The sequence below is a fragment of the Sus scrofa genome, chromosome 8 (assembly GCF_000003025.6).
Source record: "Sus scrofa isolate TJ Tabasco breed Duroc chromosome 8, Sscrofa11.1, whole genome shotgun sequence".
In the NCBI taxonomy this organism is placed as follows: Eukaryota; Metazoa; Chordata; class Mammalia; order Artiodactyla; family Suidae; genus Sus; species Sus scrofa.
This window is the reverse complement of record NC_010450.4, coordinates 126,136,126-126,158,521: the sequence shown is the minus strand read 5'-3', so window position 1 is coordinate 126,158,521 and position 22,396 is coordinate 126,136,126. Positions and strand designations below refer to the sequence as shown.

The 22,396-nt window shown below is 35.3% G+C and overlaps 1 protein-coding gene across 1 annotated transcript in view; it reads left to right on the top strand.

Annotated features, from left to right (window-relative positions):
• The window catches only part of GRID2 (glutamate ionotropic receptor delta type subunit 2), a 1,309,423-nt gene that overhangs the window by 972,096 nt on the left and 314,931 nt on the right, over nt 1-22,396 (top strand).

Genomic DNA, 22,396 nt, shown 5'->3' with positions numbered 1-22,396 from the left:
AGCTTATCATCTAGTGATTCTGTGGATATTAGATGGGATTATACATGTGAAACGTTTATTACAATTCCATTTACTTGTTAGAAATAGCAAGAAATGGTAACTGTTATCATTCTATACATTATTATTTTTCTCATAATAAATATATAAAATAAGATGTTAATGGAAGTATTCTTAAATAGTAAAATACTCAACTGGGTACTGTCTAAATAGCCATAAAGCATGAAGACATGTGCTGGCCCTGCCTGTTTCAATATGTTTAACCTTGTGCTACTTTATAGTACATTTCAAAACCTAATAATCCATAATTATTAACTGAAGTTTTCTTCAGAAAAACCCACTTGTTTTAAATTTGAAAAAGTCTTTCTTATAGACTTAAAAAATATTTCAGAATTAGTAAACAGGAGAGGCAGTCTTTTTGATATATTGATGTTAATTGGATGTTTATCAAGGTTTATAACAGCAATAGCTGCCCTTGGCACATTGTTTAATACAAATTAAGTAGACTCAACATAATTTCATTGTCTAAAAGAAGGATCTGTGGTATTCTCTATAAAAGGAAATTCAAATGAGTAGTCTATCCTCCCTTTTTGGTGCCTATAATTTATTTTTAGTTATTGTTTTAATAAGATTTTCACTGTTTGGAGAATAATTATATTATGAATACTTGACAGCTTAATTGTGAAGGTGCTTCTGTATGTACCCAGAGGTGTAGATAATGCATGGGCACTGATGTGCTAATATTAAAAAGAAGACAGAGGTTTAAAGTACAGTAAACTCTAATGGTCTCTTCTCTAGTGACTAACGTGGAAACTCAGGTGAAAACTCTAATAAAAAACAGTATATGCACTTTGCTTTTGTCTTTGACATTCATGTTTCAAGGCAAGCTAACCTCATTTAGTCATTAAACATTTATTTAGTGTTTACTGTATGATAGACTTGATAATAGATGTAAGATGAATAACCCATATATTCATATACCTATGGATTATTGATCTTAAACACATACTTAAACCTCAGGGTATGCATAGAATCTTGCTGGGGAGATGCACATTAATGAAACAGCTAAGATTTGCTCATTGCTTATTATGTGCCAGGTACTCTACTAAGTCATTTTCATATATTGTCTTACTCAGTTCTCAAAGTATTTCCAATAAATAGATAGTATTCAGATCAACTATCAGCAAAGCCATATTAAATGTCTTTGAAATGGAGGAAAAGAAAGAATATAAATAAAATTCCCTCTGGTAAACTCAGTTTCCACATTGGTTCACTGATACCTACTTTTTATCAAGTAGGTCAAGCATCTTACTACAAGGCACTTTTTTTTTTTTGTCTTTTTAGGGCCACACCATGGCATATGGAGATTCCCAGGCTAGGGGCTGAGTCGGAGCTGTAGCCACCAGCCTACACCACAGCCACAGCAATACCAGATCCAAGCTCCGTCTGCAACCTACACCACAGCTCATGGCAATGCCGGATCCTTAACCCACTGAGCAAGGCCAGGGATCGAACCTTCATCCTCATGGATACTAGTCAGATTCCTTAACCACTGAGCCACGAACGGAACTACAATGCACTTATTATTTTTTTCATTTTCACTTCTTAAGATGTACAAATATGAACAGCTATAAATGACCAATTATGTCATTTAATTTTTTCATGGCAATTCACACAAAGTTATTGGAAACCTCACTTAGTTATAAATATCATCATAATCCTTATGAATACTTACAAAGTGAAATGGAAAGAAGCTGGCAACAAATGAGGTTAAGAAGTTATCCTGTAAGAAGAAGTACAAGATAACTGAAAAACATAAACTGGCATTTAGAAGGAGCTCACTATTAATAACTCTTTTGTTCTTGATTTGGTTTTGCTTAAAATAGATACATGGCATCTCTAATGAAACATGCATGAACCCACTCATAAATTTATTTGAGAGATATTTATTCCTTCTAAGTGCTTGGGGTGCATTCAAAAGAAGCAAAGATATTAACTCTGGGGAGTTTCATTCTAGCAGGACATGCTGTAAATCTCTAAGAATATTTTTGAGAAAATGCAAAATGCCATTGTTTTACATTGAATATACAGTACAGTATTCCTCTGCCTAAGACTACCATGAAAATACTTTTATAAATTTGTATACATATATGATTAGAAATTTATAGTAAAGTGGTAGTGGTGCTTTTTTTACATTTTATAAATTCAAAAATATACAAATGTTCACATTTTAATATCTCCAAATCAGGATGCATCTTTCAATTGATGTCCTCTTGCAATTAAAATTGATAGTGTTTTTCGTCTTTATTAGTGGTAGGTAGAGCAATTATGCATCTTGCAATTGAAAACATTTTAGATTAAATAAAAAGTGGATGGTATCTTTACAAAATTAATTAAGTTAATGTCTATTCCTGGAAAGTTAAATTCAACAAAACTGGGCAAAAAGCCATCCTTAAGGGAGTGGCTATTTTAAAGAACACCTCTAATAAAATGAAATAACAGTAGGAAATGAAGCCAATTGTTAAAAAAAAAATAGAACAGTAAGAGCAATGAGAAAATGACTATATAAACTAAAAATGTCTCTAGACTCATTGAAAGATAAACATAGAAAATACACCAAAGCAGCTTATATTAAAAGAGTATCATGTAAAGCAAAGTCTAAACTATGTGCTGAGAGAGGTAAATTTTCCCAAGCAAATCACCATAGGAAGAGTGTAGCAGACAGTTGTCTATTGAAACTATCATTTAAAGAGTAATTTCCTTTTCCTAATATATTTTCCCATCATTAGTCTACCTCTTGGAATTATTTTTAGCAGGCTTTATTTCCCTGTGAAAATGGAGTTGTTATATGAGATCAGAGAAAAATAAAACAGCGTTATATGGTACACCCTAAACTATTAGCCTTGACTCAATAACAGTTTATCGAGCATCTCTTTTAAGTGAAGCATTGTGGCTAATCCCAGAGAGGCAAAGTTAAATAAGATATAGTCCCTGATTTCAAGGAGTTCTACAGAAACTATTTCATCAGAATTATTAAGTTCTCTACCAGAAAATGAGACCTATTTGTGAAGGACTCAGAATTAAGTACATTTTGGAGAGGCTGTCATATGGCAAAGAATGATAAAGAGGGAGAGAGACAGAGAGATACAAATGTCAGTCCTTTTATGATCTCATCTCAACAGCAACATCCAGGACCAGTTTCATGGGTTTAAAGAACAGTTTAATTCTTCATTTCACTATATTTTTTTTCATTAGAGAGTTCTGCTCTTTGTAATGCTCTGTTTTTAATTTAGTAATAATTACATTAGTGTTAGACTACCTCTCAAAACTATGTACCAATAACACATAAGTTGGTTTTCACAGACAATGCCAGGTATATAGAAGCAGGTCAGTAAATATTCATTGAATGAACAAATTAAACTATGTTGGTAGCCTGTAGAGGAGTGTGAGTGGGGGAGGAAGGAAAGGAAGGTAAGAAGGAAGGATGGAAAGGACGGAGGAAGGGAGAAAAAGGAGAAAGAAAAGGAAGAAGAACTCTCTATATAGTTACAAAAATAAGAACAGGAATGGACACAAGGCTGTGCCTGAATAAGTAGTCTTACGATTCATCATTCTTTGTTTTCTATCCAAATTTCCAAGACAGATGGCAAAGGATTATGCTATTATTAGATCTTTTGACATGGCTGATCCTAGGAAATGACTTACATGCTTAAAATGCAAAGAAATAGAAAGTTTTAATTCAAAACATCAAGAATCATTCATATTATTAAATAGCAAGTTCATATTCAACGAGAAGCTACAAATTATATAGAAGCATTTAATATTCTCTTGGTCTTAGAGTCACTCACCATTTGGCCTTCCTTCTGCAATGTTTTTGTTTCCATGTGGACTGATACTTTATAATTTATGTTCCCATGAATTGTGTCAGTATAAGTATATGTAACTTCTTCTGAATGTACCATTTAACAAAAGAGTAAATAATAGGCAATTGATTTTCTTATGGAAGTACTTCAACTTATTTCATTGCGTTTTCTCCATCTACTCGCCTCTAATTCGCTCATACAAAAAGCCATTTGGCATAAACTGCAAAGAATACTGGATTTATAGCCAAAAGATATCAGTGCAAGTTCTACCTTTTCTATTCAATAGATCATTGAATTTATGGAAGCCAAGGAGCTATGCTGAACGTCAATGTTTTTCTGCCTGTAAAATAGGCATCATAAAACTGGTCACACAGGATTATTATGAAAGGAAATAAGTTTAACTCTCTAAAAGCAATTAGTAAAGTGCAGGTGTTTCTAAATATAAGATGTTACTATGCCTGCAGTGGAACAATAATGTGTAAATTAGCTAAAGAAAAGGGGAAATGAGCATGAGTGATCATGAAGGTATAATTAATGATTGTCATCAATCTTTAGATTTTTGTGGGAAATTATTTAAAGGCCCTTAAGGCAGACAAGCAAAACATAAACTGCAGAATCCTGACTTGTAGTCCCACTCACTGTTACTTTAATCTGAATATCTGCTAGTGAGAACAACAGCAACTCTCTAGCTAGTGAAAATGGTGCTTCCTAGAGGAAAAATGAACATAAGTACCTGATAACAGCAAGACGAAAACCCAAATTATACACCGTATAAATTTCTAAAAGTCTGTATGTCAACTATATTGTCTCATAAGAATCACATTTGGTTTCAGGCTAGCTTTAAGTGGAGTCTATAGGTCAATCTATAACTAAGAAAATACTCTGGGAATAGCCCTGAAATACCATTGTGCTTAGTTTTTTGCTAAGGACATTGTACAAGTTTTTGCTGCTTGGAGACTTTCAGCACTTTGAACTCCCACAGAGGTTTAAGCTTTCCTGAAATCTCAGCCTTTGAGCCTCTAGAACCCAGGGGCAAAGTTAGGGACAGAGAGAGTGAGCTCGATAAGAGGATCTCCTGGATAGAGAAGCACAACAAGGAGATGGGAAGGGAGTTAATGGCCATCTCTTATAGCTCCCATGGCAAGTCTGAAGAGGCCTCCTTTTGAGTGTTAATAAGCAATAAAATTTAGTTCAAAGCTCTAGGCAAAAATGACAACTCAGGCTAAAGACATTTCCAGTGGATACTATATAAAGTAAAATAAAATGAAAATCTCAGTAAAATGTGACAAGTGCCATGTAACAACTACTGCATTAGAAGTACACGTTGTGGTTAAGAACACCGTTCCTGGAGGAGTTCTACTTCTGAGTTGATAGGGTGAGAAGTCCCATGGACCCCCTCCCCAGCAAAATAAGCAGCACTTCAAAAAACTAACTGGAGAGATAGATAGATCAAAAGACTGATAGATCAATAGATAGATAGACAAACAAATAAATAAAACAAAACCATTTAAAGTCTCCAGAAATTTCATAAGGGCATACAGAAAATTAAGTAACATTTATTCAAGAAAATCAAGTAATCATACATGTTTAAGAATAGACATTTGGATCAGTAAAATAGAGATCTCAGATTTCTTTTGCGTGTATGTTTGTGTAAAATGATCATAACAGTCTAATTCCACGGGATTTCCATCCCACAGCCCAAGCACATCCCCTTACAACCCCCCCACCCCCCCACCCCTGCCAACTGTCTCCTCCGGAGACCATAAGTTTTTCAATGTCTATGAGTCAGCACCTGCTCTGCTAAGAAGTTCACTCTGTCCTTTTTTCAGATTCCACATGTCAGTGAAAGCATTCAATATTGGTGTCTCATTGTTTGGCTGACTTCACTTAGCATGAAGTGAATTTCTAGGTCCATCCATGTTGCTCAATATGCTGGTATTTCATTCCTTTTAATGGTTGAGTAATATTCCATTGTGTATATGTACCACATCTTCTTGATCCACTCCTCTGTCAATGAACACTGAGGTTGTTGCCACGTCTTGGCTATCGCAAATAGTGCTGCAATGAACATCGGAGTACATGTGTCTTTTCGAGTCATGGTTTTCTCTGGATAGATGCCCAGGAGTGGGATTGCTAGATCAAATGGGAGTTCTGTGTTTAGTTTCTGAGGAATCTCCGTACTGTTTTCCACAGTGGTTGCACCAATTTACAATCCCACCAACAGTGTACTAGGGTTCCTTTTTCTCCACAGCCTCTCCAACACTTATTGTTTGTAGACTTTTGGATGATGGCCATTCTGGCTTGTGTAAGGTGGTACCTCATTGTGGTTTTGATTTTCATTTCTCTAATGATGAGTGATAGTGAACATCTTTTCATGTGTTTTTTGGCCATCTGTATGTCTTCTTTGGAGAACTGTCTGTTTAGATCTTCTGTCCATTTTTTGATGGGGTTGTTTGATTTTTGGTATGGAGCTGCAGAAGGTGTTTATAAATTTTGGAGATAAATCCCTTGTCAGTTGATTCACTTGCAAAGATTTTCTCCCATTGTGTAGGTTGTCTTTTCATTTTGTTTGGGGTTTCCTTTGCTGTGCAGAAAGTTTTAAGTTTGATTAGGTCCCATTTGTTTATTTTTGTTTTCATTGTCCTTACTCTAAGAGGTGGATTTGAGAAGATGTTGCTGTCATTTATGTCAGAGAGTGTTTGGCCTATGTTGAGATCTGAGATTTCTAAGAGTCCAGACATAACCCATATACCTGTGGTTAATTGATTTTCAACAAGGGTCTCAGGATCATCTTATGGAGGAAATAATAGTCATTTCAACTGGATATCCACACACAAAACAATGAATCTAGATCTTTGCCTCAAATCATGTATAAAAATTAACTCAAAATATATGTAGACTTACATATACAATCTAAAACTATAAAACTTTAGAAGAAAACATTAGATGTAAATATTTGTGACTTTATCTTGGCAATAGACTCTTAGATATGACCTTCAAAGCACAAAAAATAAAAAAAGATAACAGATTTCTTCAACATAACAAATGTCTGTCTCTAAGGACAGAATCAAAAAAAAATGAAAAGTCAATCCTCGGTGTGGTAGAAAATATTTGCATATTGTGTATCTGATAAGTCACTTATATTTAGTATATATAAAGAACAAAGTTATGGGAGTTCCCACAACTGAGCCACTGTGGCTCAGCAGAAACAAATCTGACTGTTTTATCCATGAGGATACTGGCTCGATCCCTGGCCTTACTCAGTGGGTTAAGAATCCAGCATTGCCATGAGCTGTGGTGCAAGTCACAGACACGGCTCAGATCTGGCATTGCTGTGGCTGTAGCATAGGCTGGCAGCTGCAGCTCCATATGCCATGGTTGCAGCCCTAAAAAGCAAAATTTAATTAAATTAAATTAAATTTTAAAAAGTTGTAATAATGACTCAACATGAAAAAAATAAAAGAGTTAAAAATGGACAAAGGATCAAAACAGTTTTTCATAAAAGATATGGAAATGATCAGTAAGCACATGAAAAGATTCCTAATACCATTTTCCATCATGGAAAGGCAAATCAAAACTACAGTGAGCTACCACTTCACATCCACTGGACATATGGTAAGTATTAGAAAGTTGTAGAAAAATTGCAACCATTATGAGTTGCTGGTGGGAATGTGAAATAGTACACCTGCTTTGGCAAGCAGTCTGGCAGTTTCTCAAATGATTAAATTCAGACTTACTATGTGACTCAGAAATTCTACTCTAGGTATTTTCTCAGGAGAAATGAAAATGTACGTCCATACAAAAACTTGTATACAAATGTCCATAGCAGCTTTATTCATGATAGTCAAAAATGGAAATGACCCAAATGTATATCAACTGATGAGTGGATAAAGAAGAGTGGTAGACCCATAAAATTGAGTATTATTTGGCAAAAAAGTGAAATGAAGCACTGATGATATAGTACATAGATGGACCATGAAAGTATGTTAATTAAACTAAGCCGGTCACAATAGATCGCATATTATACAACTCCATTTATATGAAATATTAGTAATATCAGGAATAGGCAAGTATATAGGGACAGAAAGGTTGTCTAAGGCTGGAAAAGATCAGGAGATTGAGAAATGATGATGCCTAATAGGAGTTCCTGTCGTGGCTCAGTGGAAACAACGAGCATCCATGAGGACGCAGGTTCCATCCCTGGCCTCACTCAGTGGGTGAAGGATCCAGTGTTGCCATGAGCTGTGGTGTAGGTTGCAGATGTGGCTTGGATCTCGTGTTGCTGTGGCTGTGGTGTAGGCCGGCAGCTACAGCTCTTATTTGACCCCTAGCCTGGGAACCTCCATATGCCGTATGCCACAGGTGCGGCCATAAAAAAAAAAAAAAAAAAAAAAGAAGAAGAAGAAATGATAGCTAATGGTAACTGGATTTCTTTATAGGGCATTAATATTCTAAAACTGATTTCAGTGATAATAGCACATGTCTGTGAATGTACTAAAGCTGTTAAATTGTACACTTTGAATGGATGAATTCTATGGCATGTGAATTATACTTCAGTGAAGCTATTAAAAAAAAACAGAATCTGGAATCAGATTATATTTAAATATCCACGTCTCCTTTCCATGAATTTAGATCAAGTATTTAAACTCTCTATGATTCTGTTTCTTCATCTGTAAAATGGAGATAACAATAATAGCTGTCTCATAGAGCTGTTACGAAAATTAAGGGAGCTAATACATGCAAAGAACAAAAGAATTCTAACAGACCTTGGCACATAGGAAGTGCTTATGTAGGTGTTAGTTCTTATTATGCACAGAGTGTTAAAGGAGAATATAAAAGAAGCATCTATCTCAGGGGTAGTGCAGTGGGAAAGTCTTAAAGAAGGACACAAATTAGTTTTGAAACACAAGCAGGGATTATCAAGGTACAGATAAAAGAGAAAGAAAAGCCAACAATGTAAAGTGTATACACAAAATATGCAGACATCAAGAATTTAAAGTACCCTATAAGTAAACTGGAATATCACCTGAAGTAAATGAAATTGAAATGCAGGAAATTCCAGCAGCCTGTGTCTAAGGTATTCTTTTTAAAGGATTCCCTTAGAGACAATTTAATTAGAAATTTGTCTGTGAGAATAAAGTTAGCATTAGATAATTCTGTTAATATGTATCAAGTTAAAAATACCATCATTGCAACCCTGATCTAGGCTGAAGATTAGGTAGAATGGTTCTCATTTTTATTATTGAAACAGTGTAATCAGTAGACATAGCTCTGTATGGTATACATATTTGGTTGTGTCTTCTGCTGAGAGAAAAGGGAAAAATGTGAATTTTATAAACAGGTACTTGAGGAAAACTAGCCTATGCAAACAATGTAATTCATAGCAACACTGGAATATGTGTTCACTTGAATGCTGAGTGAGTAAAATCATCATGAGAATTGATGCATGACAATGGCTTGACAATTTCTTATTCTTTCTCATCACACCAATTCTTAAGATGATAGCTGTCATGCAGACGTGTGAGCATCGCTATTGCACTAAGCTAACTGTGCATGACCCAACTTTTTTTTTTTCCATTTGGAAGATGAAACCTGAATTCTAAGACTGAACAATGACTATTTCAGAGATGTGTTATATAATTTACTTCTGAAAAATAGATTTACTACTTGTCTCCAGAAATTTAGAAACATATTGACATGGTCTTTTGCAAATTCAAATATGTAGAAAGAATAGGTCTATACTGACTTCTAAACATCTGCAATATTCTAACCAAAATTATATAAACTGTATAATAATTTACTTTCAGAATTGTATTATAGCACTGCATATGAAAGAAACCCAAATGGTAAAGTGACCTTGAACTTTTATTTTTTTGCCAATGCTTTAGTTTTGTCATAGTTACAAAAACACAAAACCAGTTCTATATGAAATTCCTCATAAATAAATATGAAAATCACAGAGATGCTTCTGATATAGGTTATTCTTTTTAGAGTTCAAAAGAATGTGTTAATGAGCTATGAACCATTAAAGCTTATAGACAATGTTACCAGCCAGCATTCAGGGAACACTTACTAACAAATTTCATTCTTGTTATTTTAATCTCCATGGAGCCCATAAGATTATCATTTGCATTTTGTTGATATGGCTGGGACTTTGAGCTAGTTAAATAACTTAAAGTTACATTTTTTGGTTAAAAAAATAATAAGCACTGAATCCTTGTCTGTTTGGCTCCCCACCAGCCATGGTGGAGTAACAAGAACTGGATAAAATTCCTGTTATAAACAACTAGAAAATTTAGCAAAGTATGGGAAAAGCTTTCAGATATTGGTTAACACATTAAAAAGGACTTCGATTCCTACAAGGTTGGAAACAACTAAATGATTCCAACAATCACCCCAGATCTTTAGATGTTGGCAGTTTCTGTCCTGGAGGCACAAGCATGCAGCTCCGAAACACTGTCAGCTTTGCTGAGTTGAAAAATAGAGATCAAAGTTTGGGAAGGCTGATGAGGTTGGTATTTGGGGGAACATGTTGGAAAAGACAGCTATTTGAGGAGACTATTTGTAGAAATTCACATAGGGATCCTTCTGAGTCTTGGCTGAGTAATAGGTCATATATACTTAGGAAATTCTACAAAGCTGGGCAAAGAGTGAGAAAAACCATATAAATCCCCAATTTTTTACAGGCCAGAGATATAAACCTTTCTTTCCTAACTTTATCATAATTCATTTTCTAATGAGACATATGCTGGGGACATAGTTTAAAATGGTAAAAGACTTTTAAGAAAGATTTCACTTGAGGGAGATCTTATTTATGAAGACTTTAAAAGGATATATGAAAAGCCTGTATTTACCTTTGAATTATGTAGTAATTAATAAATATTTAGGTGGGTGAACATATAAAGTAGGATACTCCCGTACACCTTGCAATGTCAGTGTTTTAAATGTTACCCTGACCTCTCAAAAAGTTCGGCTTTTCATTAGGAAGATGCATATTTATTTGCTACTTTAAACTCTGATAGTATGTTAATAGTGCTGCTGTTTTCTTGCTTATATCTTAGAAGTGTTCCCAATCAGGAGGGGAAAAACAATGTTTTAAATGAAACTGTAATAATTAGATTTTAGTTGAGAAAGGAAGTAAATTTTGAGAAAACTTTCCATGCCTTCCCAGTCCCTCTCAAAGAGCCAGGGAGTCAGATGGCAGCCTTATTACCAATGAGGAAGCAAGGCCTCATATGGGCTTCGGATTCTTTCAAAGGCACAGTAACAGGTTTTGACCAATAGGGGACCATTCATCAAATCACCATCCATTGCATAGAATGGGACTCTAGGGTAGTCTGAAATGAGAAAAGATGCCTCCAAAAAGCATGCAACATGGGAACAGCCTACTCCTCTGTCAGCTGCTCGAACACAAACAGCTATTAAAAGTCAGCTCCCTCTGGGGAGGTAGAAGGCAATCAAGAGAGAACCACCATACTGCATCAAAGTCCCAGAAATGGAAAAGTTGGTCAAGTAAAAGAAGGCAAAGGCATACTCTTGCAGAATATACCCCTTGGGTCTTTTAATGATCAGTCCAAATACAAAGAGGTTTAGATTTTAAGGTGTCTTTTCACAGCATGTCCATGTAAACTGTGTACTGATTATTTTAACCTGGAAAAGAAAAAGCTATAAAACGAATCTGTGATTCTTGCTTGTTTTAAAACTTTGAGCAAAGCATTTCAGGTCCTCTGTGTGGTGGAGGTTAGCATGAGGACATGAACTGTACTCTTTTTTTTTTTTTTTTTGCCACACCCTCAGTGTATGGAAGGTCCCAGGCCAGGGACCCAATCTGAGCCACCAGCTGGAACCTGCCTGGGATTGAACCTCTGAACTGCCACAGTTGGATCCTTAACACACTTTACCACAGCAGAAACTCCTGAAATTTACATTTTTAGGGGTTTTTGAGGGTAGGTTTGAAGGTGTTCTTTTTTTGTTTCATTTTCTCTTTTTTTATTTTTAACCATTGCTAGTGTCATGAAATGGGAAAATGAAATGTTTGGACGAATTTTTTTCCCATTGATTCTTAGGTAGAGTAATGTACTCTCCAGGTTAATTAAAAATAATAAGCCGCTGTGTTGTTCTGAGCCAAATGTAATCTCCAAGACAATGGTCAATAAAACACTCAAGAAAATGAAATATTGAGGCTGAATGGTCTGAAGTCTACTGGGGAATAAAGAAGCAGCTGATTAGCATTTGAAAGCAAGGTCTTTTAATTTTTTAAAAGTCAAGGAGAATAAAAAAGTGATCACTCATCACGAACAAAGAGTTTTAAAACTACCTCACCTTTTGTTTTATGAGTCCTTTCAAAAATTTTAAGAATGACCTTTGGTCCTCAGACCCAAGAACTAAGATGCTTTTCTACACATGTAAATTTACATTGGGAGTACTCCCAGAGGATCTGCTGAGGAATACAAGAAAAAATGGGACCAGTGCTTAATGTCTTGTCACTCCAAGTGACATTTACTTCATTTGCTGCATCCAGTGAAGGATGTCATGGAAGTAAATGTTACAGCTGGTTTTAGGCTAAAAATTCCAGTTTATTATGCATTAAAATATAGTGATTGGGAAAAACTTCCATATGCCTCTACATTTTCCAGTAAATTAGGGGAACTTCCCTCTAATTCCTAAATATATGTCCCCATAATTAATTCAGTACTGTAGTGTCCTGATAAGAACTGGCACAGAAGTTATTTTTATGTGCTGTTTGAATAATTTGAATAACACTTCTAGTAATCATTTATATGCTTACTAATTTCCGAAAGACAGAACAGTCTTTGCAGCTTTAAGCTCAGACTTCTCTACATTCCATCAATCCCCACAGATTTGTTTCTTGTTTTTAAATATCAGCACCTTTCTTCTTTCTACTCTTATGTTTCTGCCCTCTATGCAGGAGATCTTTTCTTTTAAGTTTCCCACTGTGCTTCGTAATAAAATCAAAAGAAAAAATCTATCCTTCAGAAAGCATTCAGCTCGCTAGAAATAGAAACCCTGTCCTTATTCTTCAAACCACAGACCAGGCAAGACAGTGGCAGAAATAGGGAGTGCAGTTTCTACAAAGGTTATAGAGTGGGGTTAGGAAAATTATTATGTATCTTATTTCCAGATGTCCTTTAAAGGAAAAGACTGTCTTTGTTCAGGAAAAAGGCTGGATACTGTTAAAAGGGAAACTTTTCCTCTACCATCTTAGGCTTATCTGTTTGGGGGCCTGCGAATTAACCACAGGAGAAAAGTCCAGGTATATATACATGTGCATGTGGATGGAAGTCACTCAGTGATTCAGTAATGAGTAACTCGCTGAATGTCCGGAGGGAAAGGTGTATATACCAGCTTAACAGAAGGGTGAGGGGAGCGGGGTTCAGGGCTCCGTAAGAAAGTATGGAAGGGTCTGTTGTTAGTTTTTCATGTGTCTGCTGGTGAGAGTGAGGAGTCTGTCTCCTTCCGGGAACTGGCAGCAAACTCCTTCCCTTGGAATAGGTTTAAGGGCAGCTGCATCTTCAGGAGGCTCTGCTTTAGTCAGATAAGGGAAGTTCAGAGAAGATTTTAAATGTTTTCACTTTAAAATCATCTTGATGCTGAAACTGTGATCCTTCCACTGAAGTTGAAGTGTGACTTGGAATAAGAAGAAATTGTCAATAGTTCTACTTTAGAAATGAAAAGGAATTTGGGGATATAGAGTGGACAAAGAGAGAGGAGAAAGCTCATTTTGATGCTACTGTGTGTTAAAAGGCTGTAGCACAAGTTCTTTCCCTTTTATATGCCATGGACCCTGCTCAACCCCAAACACAGATACGTACCCAAAAGCTGATGAAGGCAGTCCAAATGAACAATTTCAGATACAGGCTTTAGCCTCAGACAAAACTGGATTCAAATTTCAACCTTTTTTGGTAGTTGATAAACTCAGTTACATGGTTTATCTACACTAGCCTCAAATCTCAGTTCTCTCATTTGTGAAATAACCATACTGGAGTATTCCAAGAATTAAATGAGGTGATGAATGTAAAGTGGTTACGGGTAATCACAGGCATAATAGAAGTTATTATTATTTTTGTTTCCTCCCTTAGCCTAAAAATATCATCTGGATTAAAAACATTCTTTGAGCCTCAATCCCCTTTATTCTATTAATTATTTCTAATGCAGAAGTCTCAGTCTTTACTTCTGTCTCCACTTCGTCATTATTTTTATCCTCAAACCACTGGTTTCCATTGGCTTTTAGTTTGATTTCTCCAAAGAAACTGCTTTGCAAAAGGTCTTCATGATCTCCTACCTGACAAGTGAAATGGATGCTTCCAGGCCTTATCTCTGGACCACTCACCTGCATTGAAATTCACCTGCAACTTATTCCTTCTTGAAGCCCTGTCCTTTCTTGCATCCTCCACCAGTGTCTTCCCTTCCTTCTCTTCCGAGCTCTACTCCTTCTGTCTGTTTCATTGGAATCTCTTTTTTCCAGAATTTCATCCCTAATTCTTTCTATACTTTACCCCTGAATGACTTCATTTACGTTCTTGAAAATCATGAACAAATTTTGATTTCCAACTCCTCCCTCATGCTCAGACTCATTTATCCAAGTGTTGAAACAAGTATTATATAGTCTATGACAAAAACTTAGAAAACATGAAAAACAAAAATTAACAATATGATCCACACTTTCTCCATCAAAAACTTACTAATATTTTAGTGTGTGTCACTTACCAACTAAACAAAAGTTACTTTATTTATTTAAAAAATGGAGATAATTATGGTTCTAAACTCATAGGACTGCTAACCATAAATATATAAAAAGCATCTGAGCCCACCACATAGTAAGTACTACATGGATGTGTACTGCTATTATTATAATACTGCATTTTTAAAATTTTACTTGTTTATTTTAATTTTTTTTTGATTTTTAGGGCTGCACCCATGGGACATATGGAGATTCCCAGGCTAGGGGTCAAATGGGAGCTACAGCTGCCAGCCTGTGCCACAGCCACAGCAACACCAGATCCGAGCCACATCTGCAACTCACACCACAGCTCACAGCAATGCTGGATCCTTAATCCACTAAGCGAGGCCAGGGATCAAACCCACATCCTCATGGTTCCTAGTCAGATTCGTATCTGCTACACCACAACAGGAATTCCATTTTTCAAATTTTAAAAATGCACACTGCTATAGACTGAATGTATCTCACCAAAATTCGTATTTTAAAGCCTAATTTTCTATGCAGTGGTATTTGGAGGTAGAGCCTTGGAGTTACAGTAAATAGGTCCTGTGAGTGGAGCTCCCATGAATCAGATTAGTGCCCTCATGAGAAGAAATTTAAGAAAGAAGACCTCTCTGCTCTGTGCCATATGAGGCACAGGCACTCTGTCATCAGACACTGGGTCTGTCAGCACATTGATCTTGAACTTTGTAGCCTTCACAACTGTGAGAAGTAAATGCTTGTTATTTAAGCTACCTAGTCTATGGTAGTTTGTTACAGCAGCCTGAGTTGACTAAGACACACAGACACATACTCATGAATAGTTTTATATATTTTTCCCATTCACCAATATACACATGTATATTTTTAATGTAAATAAATATTCTTTAGTGTAAATAAATATTGATGTAATCAATAGGTTTTTTTTAAGCTACTGAATGAATTATTTTTACAGTTGCCTGAAAGTTGCATTTTTACTCAGGGTTGTATTTATATTCCCAGAATGCCAATGTAAACTCAAGTTTTTCGTTTCTCATTTACTGGAATATTTTGGAATGCAAATGAAAGTAATTTTTTTTACAGTGATATCTTAAATCTCTCTTTAAGACAAAGAAAAGCAAACCAATCCCAAACTTTAAAATATTCTTCTTCTTGTTTTTTTTTTTTTTTAAAAAAAACCCTCCTTGGCTCAGTTCTAAGAAGATAGCTATATACATTAAGTAAATTGAGTGCCCTGAGACACTGAGGTTGACATCTGACTATGCTATATAGTAGTCTATCACACATATTTTTGAAAAAGCAATCTCTAATTGTTGAGCATTTAGTTTGTTTTCAGGTTCTCACTAGAGAATTTGCAACAAACATTCTTTTAGATACACACCTATGCTCATTTGTGATTACCTCCTCAGATGTAAAATTATCAGAAGAAATAATATAAAAATGTGAAAGTATTTGCTTTCCTACCTACAGTGAATTCTTTGCTTAAAAAGCTATACCAATTTTGGGGAGTTCCCATCATGGCTCAGTAGTAACAAACCTGACTAGCATCCATAAAGACTTGGGTTCAGTCCCTGTCCACACTCAGTGGGTTAAGGATCTGGCATTGCCATGAGATGTGGTGTAGATACAGACATGGCTCAGATCCAGCATTGCTTTGGCTGTGGAGTAAGCAGTAGCTCTGATTCGACCCCTAGCCTGGGAACTTCTGTATGCCGCAGGTGTGGCCTTAATAAAAGACAAAAAAATAAAAGTTGTACCAATTTTAACTCACATAAGAGATGTATAAGAGTCTGTTTCCTCATATGTTTGCCAATAAACATTAACATTCTTTGCCATCCTTGCCAACTTGATGAGTTATAAATAGCTCATCTTTTAATTTGTATTCCCCAAAGGTGTATTCAGAGAACAAAAATAAATAATCCACAGTGTTTGCTATTGAACTTTGTCCTTTTAAAAATTAAGCTTTAAAGAGTATGATGACTTTAATGATTGTTATTTCTTCTAATAAATAAGATTTCCTTTTTAACTGATTATTTGAGTCATAACTATGAAGGGAAAAAAAGGAAGTACACATTTTCCTTCTATTAAATTTGAATGTGTATTAATTTTGTATTCAGTGTAGTAGGTTCTTACAAAATACTGTCTTTGAATCTGTACTGAACATTCACCCTGAGGACTTGGGTCTGTTGATTGAGAGTTTCAGTCCCAGTAATAGATGTACGATTCACACGCCAAATAAAAAACAGAGAGAATCTCAGAAGTCCATACTCTTCGAAAAACTGAGGCCTCTGCTCTGATTTGCAGGAAGGATGGCAGAGTATTACCTCACTTTCTGGAGTTCTTATAGCTCCACATCCGATGCATTAGTGAATCCCATCAACTCTACCTTCAAAAATTACCCAGAATCCAATTACTTCTCATCAAATCCATTTCACTGCCTAGCTCACTGGTTCATTGCAAAGGACTCCTAATTGCTCTCCTAGTTTCTGCCTGCCTCTTCCAGTCTATTGTCAGTAGCAACTAGCAACTGTCTGGTAAACTGTTAAAACATAGCAGATCACATCCCTCTCTGCTCAGAGCCCATCAGGCTGCCCACCTCAGTTGAAGTAAAAGCTGAATTCATCACACGGGCTTAAAGGTACTGTTTAAGCTCCACCAGGCACACACCTATCACCTCTCAGACGTTTCCTTGCTGACCTTAGTTCCCTCAGTTCCTGCCACACTAATGTCCCTTCTGTCTTTCAATCATGTCCGAGAGACTCCTGTCTGACATATTTATACTTACTCTTTCTTCAGTCTGAAATGCTCTTTCCATAGAAGCTCTTCCTAATTGAAGGTAAATCCTTTCTCACATGCTCTTAGTTCTCTTTATGTGTTTAATCCCCCCCACCCCGCAGTTCTTATCATCATCTGAGATAACATATATATTACTTATTTTGTTTATTGTCCATCACTTCCATTACAGTATAAGTCTACAAGGATAAAAGTGTCTTGTTTATTGTTTGCATGGTTCACTGTTATATTCTTAGCATGTGCCTGGCATTACACTCTGAATAAATATCTTAGTTTTTGCTATTTTCTATAAGTAATAGTATTTGGGACAGATATACCACTAGTCATAAACATTCCATGTTTAATTTTCAATGGTTTTTCATCGTATTCTGCTACTTAATTAGTCTTCAGTTTAGATTTATTAAATGTTTTTCTATCCTGACATAGACTAAGGCTTATGGTCATAAAGCTCAGCTGACATTTATTAACATTGCTGTTCTTGACAATATTTTTACAGAAATATGATGGTATCAACCAGAGAGTTTGTAAACATTATCATTTTAAAGTCAAATGCTACCATGTTCTTCAGTTAAATATTTTGTAGACTTCTAACATTTGGCCCAGCCAATCACTCTTCAATAATATGCTGTTATCTCCAAACATATTCTTAATAGTTTTCCTTGACATAACTATCCTTACAAAGTACTTTGTACTAGTAAACTTTTGATAATATTTATGAAATATAATTGACTTTTGCATGTGGCCATGCCCTTGTAACATTCACTTTGGTGTTAAATTTAGCAAAATAATGAAACTTGGACCAAACAGAAAATATTATCTAGTACTCACATTTAGAAAGCAAGCCAAAAGTCTAGAACTTCTAAGTTTATATATGGTAGTCATATGGTCCCTAAAGTATTAGCCTCCTAAAATGTATTTTCAAATGCATGATGGAGAAAACCAATAAATGAGAACTAATGTACTTAGGATAGTTGTGATTGCCTATCATCCTTGGTAACCTTATATTCCCAGTTAGAGCAACTTATATTTCTTTCAGATTCTTATGAAAACAAAATGAACATTTTCTTGCCTTGCCACCCTCCATTAAGTCACTAAAATGTAGCCATTTCATGATCTGAAAGGAATGTATAAAGTCAAACACTTTACTAGAAAAATGAATTACCTTGCATCCTAATAGCTTTAACTTTATGTTCAATTAAATGTATTTTTTCACTTAATTACTTACAAAATAATATGTAAGATATAGTTTTAGGAAGTTTGACTAAATGCTTTTTTTTATTTCTATCATTTATAACATTTATTTATTTGCTTTTTAGGGACACACCTGCAGCATATGGAATTTCTCAGGCTAGGGGTTGATTTGGAGCTGCCGCTGTCAGCCTATGCCACAGCCACTGCAACGTGGGATCTGAGGCATGTCTGGGACTTATACCACAGCTCAGGGCAACACTGAATCTTTAACCCACTGAGCAAGGCCAGGGATCCAACCGGCATCCTCATAGATACTAGTCAGATTTGTTACCTCTGAGCCACAACAGAAACTCCCTATTTCTATCATTTATAATTTGAATCTTATTGTCTGATAAAAATATTTAAGCAAAGATTTTAAAAGAGAAGTTTAGAGGAATGTTGCCTAAACCTTTGCTCCTCCATAAAATCCTCCTGCAGAAGCCTTTTAAAAAATGTTTTCATTGTATACCCCTATGACCTGCCTTTCTTCTCTCCTTGCAACTCATATATTTTTTCTTTTACAATACCTAGATTTTTTATTCTTCTTCTGATCTTCCTCAATTTTGTTTTCCTGTCCTGTTGTTTTGATATCTTTTTAATAACAAACCCCATACTTTTTGCAGTTTTTAACTTATAGTAGTTTCTAATATTTGTATATGTTCTATAAAAAATAATGAGGTTTTTCCAAGGAGAACGGTAGTCATTAATTCTGCACATATCACTGTGGAACGTGTCATCCCTAAGCAAAATCTAAGCTCACACTGTGCATGAAGACAACTCTTGTTTGCTTCAGCCAGGAGCATGGTTTATGGGGAAAACTTTTTAAAACAGGTCATTAAGAAATATTCTCATTATCTCAATAATGTCTATGTGTGAGCAGTATCATAAGGAATTTCCAGTGACTCATTCCTGGTTTGGGACATCCTGGCATCTTTGAAGTTGTGCATATTGAAATTTGAAGTTGTGCATATTGAAACCTCTAAACAGCTCTCAGTAAAGCCTTGGCAGTAGAGCTTGTTGCTTGCACCTATCAAAAATGTCAAATGCTTTTTTCAAACTCTATCACTAGCAAACAATATTGCATGGGTATTAAAATATGGGAATTAACTACAAAATCTGCAAGTTGCCAACAGTGTTGTAAATCAGCAAAGCAATTAGCATGAGATTTTTTTTTAATGACTGAATACAAACTCAGAATTATGAAGTTATTATCTAATAACCCAACAAGTGATGTGAATAAATCCTTGCTAATATGAAAATTATCAACCACTGAAACACTTTCCTATAAGCAGGTCTATGGAACCTCATGCTAATGCACTTAGCTTGACAAACTACAGGCCTTCTGTGAAAGCTTCGTTTATTCCAGCTGCTGTGGATTGTGTTTAGAGAATCTGTCATCCAAATGATCAGCAAATCGAAGTCCGCAATTTGTTTTCATTTAATAGGCAGACAGGTTTTCACCAGTTTAGCCTCAATCCTATTAATACTCTTTGAAACTAATTGCTGGAAAATGAATTTTAAAGGCAGGGTTTTAGAATTTCATTTTTCCTTCCTCTGTCCCTATAATAGAAGACTCAAAGCCATCTACATGCACTTTTAAAATACATGTTAAAGAGACACAAGCCATAATCTCCTGTCATCTGCATGGTTGCAAAGGAACCTTCACCCTTACTCTGCCACAATCCATTCTACATTCTTCTCTCAAAATGACTTTCTGATTATCTCTCTTCCACAAAGCTCCAGTTCCCTGCCAAATGAAAGACAGCAACCTTAGTATGTCTTCAACACCCTCCATTATCACCTCCCACTTAACATTTTCTTTATTTTTGATTGTACTGCAATATAACACCCATGCAGAAAAAAGTTTAAGCCATTGATAAAATAATAGTAAAGGACTATCCTGGGAACCACTGGCCAGGACAAAAATTAGAACATTGTCATTACCGCAAGAGCCATCTTTCCTTGTGCATCTTTCTGATCCTGCCATCCCCAGCATCCCAGAGCCAACCACCTAGAGATAATTACTTCCTGGATTTTCTTTATACTGTCTCCTCCTGCGTGTGAATCCTTAATTGCATAGTATTTTACCTCTTTTTGAATGTTACCAAAAATAGAACCAAACTGTTTTCTTTGAGTATGGCTTTTTTCAAGATTCTTTGAAAGGTACATTCATGTTACCAAGTCTCACTCTATTTTCTTCAATTTTAAGCTGTTTAAGTTTTACATTACATCAATATACCACAATATATTTATCTTTTCCATGTTGGTGGACATTTGGACTTTTAGATTATTTCCAGATTTGGGCTATTATCAAAAAATGATGCTAGAAAAATTCTTGGACCTATGTATTTGTGCCCAAGATTCTCTGGTGTTCATACCCAAAGAGTGAAATTGCTAGGACATAGCTGTCCACATCTTTATACTAGATAGATGGTCTTATAACACCTCCAAACAGGGAAAATTAACTTGAATATAAATATTTTCAGTCTCTAATAGATAGGTCAAAATGTTTTCAGAGTGGTTATACTAATTTAAACATCCAGCACGAGTCTTGATAGCTCCCATTTCTTCATATCCTTTATAATATTTTTGATTACCATACTACCTTACTTTCTGCCTCCCATCTCTTACCCTTATTTTTGGATTTGTTATTTGTTTATTCCTTTGTACCCAAGTATTAATTCTAACCTATAATAGGTCACTAATTTCCTCTTCATGTTTCTAATCTGCTGATAAACTCAGTCATTTAGTTATTCAGTTATGTCTTTTTTCATTCTTAAATTTCTTCTCAGTTATTTTTAATTCTACAATGACTCTTCCTATAGTTTCCAATTTCCTGCCAAAAAAAAGTCCCCTTATTTCCTTAAAAATCATAATCAGAATTTTTATAATATGTATCTGAAAATTTTAGTGTTTAAGGTCTTGAAAGATCTATGTTTTATATGTTTTCTGCTGGTTCTATATGAAATATAATTTCCTTTTCCATGAAATCTTTGACTTTTGCTTTGGACATTGCATTCAACCAATTGATGAAGGAATAATGTTAAGACCTAAAATGAAAATACTTTCTTCCCAGATGATTGTGGTTTTTTGGTGAGAAATCTAGAGTCTGTAAGGCTCACACCACCTTAAATTGTATTAAAATGTAAAACAAATCACAACATCCTAGATTTTAATCCAGGCCTTGAAAATTTTGAGATCCAAGGAGGTAAAGTTGAAGTAAGATAAGTTTTGATGATGCCTTCCTCTTTTGTAACTTACTGCATGACTTTGAGTTGAAACTTTTGTTTCTAATTTTTCTTACCTGTTAAAATATACATGGCTTGTAACCCCCAAAATGGTGATTTTCCTTTTTTTACAGTTTTCCTTTATATTTCTCCAGTGTTCTGTGTGTGCCAGTTATGATATGTGTTGCTTGTGGTCTTGTTTTTTAACACTGCTTTGCAATATTAGGCTATAATTATTTTAAAAAATGGTTTCCATGACCTTTTAGCATATCTCTCACTGTGTTGAGTATAGTAATGTGATGCACTAACAATTCAGTGCATGTTAAATGGATGATCTATGAGTGAGTAAATTTTGGAGCAAATAGGTGCATAGGTAAAAGTGATTAAACCCAGCTCAGTATTGCCATAGAGAAGAAACAGGTAGTCTTCCTATTGTAGGTCTCAAGGTTTCAGTCTAATTTCTGTTGCTGTGTTTCACCTGTCCAATATATTGGCTGATTATCCTCATAAAGCACAACTGATCTAAGGTAGAATTTATGAATAGTGATCCATATGTGTAATAGAGC